The sequence below is a fragment of the Amblyomma americanum genome, chromosome 7 (assembly GCF_052857255.1).
Source record: "Amblyomma americanum isolate KBUSLIRL-KWMA chromosome 7, ASM5285725v1, whole genome shotgun sequence".
NCBI classification, from domain to species: Eukaryota; Metazoa; Arthropoda; class Arachnida; order Ixodida; family Ixodidae; genus Amblyomma; species Amblyomma americanum.
The window spans coordinates 41,627,877-41,632,826 of record NC_135503.1 but is presented as its reverse complement, the minus strand read 5'-3'; positions in this window follow the sequence as shown (position 1 = coordinate 41,632,826).

Here is a 4,950-nt window from a genome sequence, read left to right as displayed (position 1 = left end):
GGCATCTAAGGCCATACAGAAGCTGATGAAGACGACGGTTTGCAATGTGCGAGTGGGTGTTAGTTCGGATGCGGCGATAGCTTAGTGCTCTGGCGTAGTGGCCAGCGAAGCTGATCTGTTCGCGCCGACGCGGGTTCGAATCTCAGTCACAGTATTTATTAGAATTATTTTTACTTGCTTCTTTCACTTGGCATAGGGCCCCAAACATCGCAAACCCACAAACATAGCAAGATATAAGAAAACCCGCAAACAGCTCAAGACAATGCTCAGGGTTTGTCCATCGGAATCGTGCTTCAGCCATGCAGCGGAAGGTTGCTGCAGGTTTAGTGAAAAGGTCGCGGCAGGCCATCCCTGCTGAGATTTTTTCGAAGTGATAAATTTTCGTACGTCTTGCTGCTAAAGATTTAATTTTATTAGAGAGACCTGGTACGAGCTTATTTCTCGAGATACAAATCTTGACAATCAAATAATTCTAGAGCAGCAAGATAGGTATCTGCTGATTTTCTGAACTACGCACTGGAATGCAAAGTTGCTCTCATTTCATTTAGATACTGAGACAGGCTTTTTAAAGTGAAGAAGCTTAGTGAAATTGGGTCGAAAATGTTCTTTTATTTCTGTGAATTTTCCTTTGTCTCATACAGCTTACTCCGGATATAACCGGCTCCTTTTGGATTATGCGAGTATGTTGCAACCAGCGTCGACTGTACTTCCTCGTTGCAGTGCCGGCCATAGTACTGAATAGCTTGATCTAGCCCCATATGAGACAGGAGTACGGGAAAAAAAATAAGCGCTGGCTACAAATCAGCGTGAAATGTGTCACCGGCCTCCAACAGGCATCTAGATGTCGAGACTTTTTTGTTGCCTTCTGGGTACCAGTCGTTCCGACTCTTAAAGCCCATTCAAACATGCGAGTCGCGGAGATTATGGGGCTGTTTTGTTTTAAAAGCGACAGTCACAGGGCAGTCGCAGATGTTCGATTTTCTAGCTCTGCGACTGGGAGTCGGCAACAGCTAACCAATGAGAGGCGCCGCAAAAAAAAAAAAGTTCTTGTTCACCATTCGGCTTCTCGTTGCGGGTAGCTGTCAAGATCGAAAACTCTCGTTCTGAACGAACCCAATTCGGGAAAGTGATATTCGGGTCGCCTTTGCAGGCGTGAACATCAGTAGAATTGATTCAGTCTCTAGCCGCAAGCGACAGCAGATCGCACGCTTTCCGTGACTTCCACGTTTTAATGGACCTTTTTGGTAATAGCGAGGATTTAAATTACAAGATTATATTACATTAACTGTGCTGTCCTGCAAAAAAAGGAGTATGTCGTACAAGATGTTACTTTATTATCAAAGAGCCGGCGTACAGCAGTGCTAATGAAGTACATAGCTATTTACAACACTTCTACTCATTAGACTGCAAGAAACGTCCACTAGCATAACGTCATAGCCCTGCTCGGTGCTTTATTACGTCTTCAAAATATCTGGGACAAAAACACACCAGCGCTTTCTTTGAAGCGTTGTGCATGGCGATGCACCGTATGCGATGCCCGTGTTTTATGCACAGTGGGAGCATTCGCAGTGCAGTTAACACTCAGAGCTAAGAAAGAATTACGGAATCCTACTACAGAAGTTCGTAAGGCTGGTTTTGACTTACGCTTGTCACTTGCAGTTTGCAGAGCCATCGGCGAGACAGCCGGGTCAAAACCTTCTCGACCTAATCGCTGTTCACAGAACAACCACAGTACGAAAATTGCAACTAGAAACTGCTGCCCTTGGCTCGGCATTCCGCACGTATCATTGCAGCTAAAAGGGCAGAATCAAACGAGACGGATCTGCGGTCGCACTGTGGCGGGTTGGGGAGCTGGGCAGCATGGGAAGCCACGTGACCAATGGGGCCGGTTGCCGCTGATCCCCGTAGAAAGGCCGGCCTCGGACCGCTCCCAGCCTCGCCACTGCAATGCACGCGGCTGCCAGACGCAGCGCTAGGCACGAGAAAGCCAGCCGAGACTTGTGCCCCTGTAGAGGTCGAAGCCGGAGGCGCCATGGCATTGGTCAAAGGCCCCCGACGCCAGCGGTTCTGGTCTATGGTTGGTGGCCGTCGGCTGAAAATATGAGGAGGCACCCAAGCGGCTGCATCGAGCTCAGACGCCTTTCCACTTTGAGGCCCAGATACGCTGTGCACGGTGAACGTTTTGCATTTCCTCAGCCTGCGATCAACCCGTTGCAACGCAGCATGTCCGTGAGCCCAGGTCGGCAGACTGGATGTTAGGTGTCCCAAGTCTTCACTGCTCTCATTGGTTTTGTCCTCGGTCAGTTCAGTGTACGACTGGGTGGTCCATGTTGATGATTCCGACGATGGTGCGCGAAGCACCATCGACGAACTAAAGGGAAGCGGCGGACCCCCCGTTGCTTCCTTCGCTGTAGCTGGTATTGTATAGGAGTTTTCAGGCGTTGCTGGGCGGAGTTCCCTGCGTCATGGCTTTTCGGCCACTTCATGCTCGAGTTTCTTCAAAGGCCACGGGGGAAGGTCGCTTTCTGTTATGTAAAATGACGGCATTTGCTGTGTTTGGAATTGAGGAAGGTCGGTATATTGGGCCCGTTCCTGCTTTGCCGTTCCGCGCCTATCGTTGCGTCCACCGTCCATACAGCCAGACAAAGTACTGGCAGTGGGTGCATCGGCTGCTGTTGGGCTTGAAGACATAATTAAATTTCTTCCTCGCTTTGCGCGACAAGGCATCATCGTGCACGTTGAAAGTGTCGCTATCTTTGTTCTTCGTTTGGGAATCGGAATTCTTTCGTTACTCATCGGTGCCGGTGCATGTTGGCTGGGAACGTGATCGTCTTTCGTCGTAGCTGTACACGCCTGCAGCGAAGTTACCGTGAGTGGGAGTTGTGTACGGGGGGACAACGTATCAATGGTGCCGGATATGACACTCGAGATTTCGTGCGTTGTCAGAGTGGCAACATTCTCATCCTCGAGACTACGACTGGTCGCTCGGGCTGTCGGTGCGAACTCCACCTTACCATCTTCTGCGTGAGCAGTTTCTTGACCGAATCGGTTATATTTAGGCCATTGCCAACGAGCGATAGAAAACTTCGGTGTTTGAATGGCGCCAATAAATAAGTCGCGCAAGCGACTTCGACTTTGGTTGCAGCTGGTGCTTATGACGAAAAGTCGCTTGAAGCGCCTCTCCTCGAACCACTTGCGTACGTACTGCATGCCACTGGAACCATGGCTGACCAGCGTGTTCACGAGTTCCTGGAACGTTTCTCGTTTACTGCCAGATGTTGTGAGCCTGCATAGAACAGAATACATTCATAAAAAATGTCTCATGGGAAGGCCTAGCTGGCAAGCTGGGAACAAATGGTGCACAAAACATTTTTACATCAGTGCCTTCATATATTTATTTATTTATTTATTTGTGATACCCTCAAGGTACAAAGTACATTTCAGAGGGGAAGGGCAGTTGTTAACAAGAAAAATAAACAAAGCACAATTCATACAAAACTATAGAACAACGGAGGCAGGATAAAAAGAAGTGAGCAAAATGAACACGGAACAGATTAATAAAATAGTTTAAGAACAATACTAATACGTGGAGAACACAACACTCCAATAAAATATAAAAGCGATCGTTATGTAATCAGAGTGGTAAGTATTCTGGTACGTTCTGCGGAATACACACACCAGCCGTCGACGTCACCATTGATGTTTAAGTCGCAATAGAAATTTTGAAGTGTGTACCCAACGAGGCCTTATTCTCTTATTCTTATTATTAGTGTTCACAGACAGCGTGCGAGAAAGTCAAGACGCATGCGATGACTATAGCAAACACACCAAATTAAATGTTGAGCGGTGTGATTGCAGAGAGACATTGGTGTATGAGCGCTTCATTCTGAAACAGTTGTTTGGATTTCGTCATACTGCCGCGCATCTTTGTAGTTTGTTCGTTCACGCCGCTATCATTTTGTCTGTGGCGCGAGATGGGACCAGACGTATCTTGATTACGACCGCGCTCAATTTAAAGCTGGCAAGGAACCTTCGAGATAAGGAACCAAAAGCAACTGCAACAATCTGGAAACAGGTGGAAGCAGTTGTTCATAGCCACGATCAATCGAGATAAGTCTGGTCGCATCTCGTGTCAAAACAAAATGCTTTGAGCGTGAATGAACAAACTACAAATGTGCGCTGTATTGACCAGTTTTAACGTGTCGCCAAACATGCTTGTCGTTTCCACCGCCGCCGAGGCATTCAGTATTTTGTGGGTGCAAGTCAGCCCAATGAACAGTTTTCTTTTATAAGAACTTCTCGCCGTCTTTCTCACTGCCTGGACTGCCGTCACCACTACGTGACCATATTACTGAAGGCATGCTAACCAGCAAGCGATGAATTCTTCCTTCCTGAAAAATGTTTTTCCAATGTACTTTTAAAACCACTGCCCCGATCCTAAGTCTCACAAAAGAACAACCTCTATATTTCCCTGACACCCAAATGCGCCGCTTTTGTGAGTTCAGGGATAAAAATTTCATCCTGCTCGAACTTTTACTGGCGGTTCGAGACACAGAGCACCACACGAAGGAAATGCAGTGCTGTAAGCCAGAAGCTCTAACGTTCCAAACGTCAGCCGCTGAATGCTGTCACGAAATGTAATAGCTATGCAAGGGGAATCAGGAGAAAAAGAGAGGCTTCTTTTTGTAGCTTTCGGACTTTCTGGGAGAGGAGTGCGCCAGGCCGAAAATCGGGCTGCTTGCTGTAGCTTGCGATGCATTACGACCATGTTGCGATGCGTAAAACTTGGTTCGTGCATCCATGCTGTGTAGTCAACTTAAACAGAAAGCCTCCTGCGATGGCTTTTACGTTGCTGACAAGCCAAGCAAAAGGGGAAACAACCTTTAACCCTCTTTACCGGTATTAAAAATTGGGCCCTTGAAATTGAAGTACGTACATTCTTGCCAATGG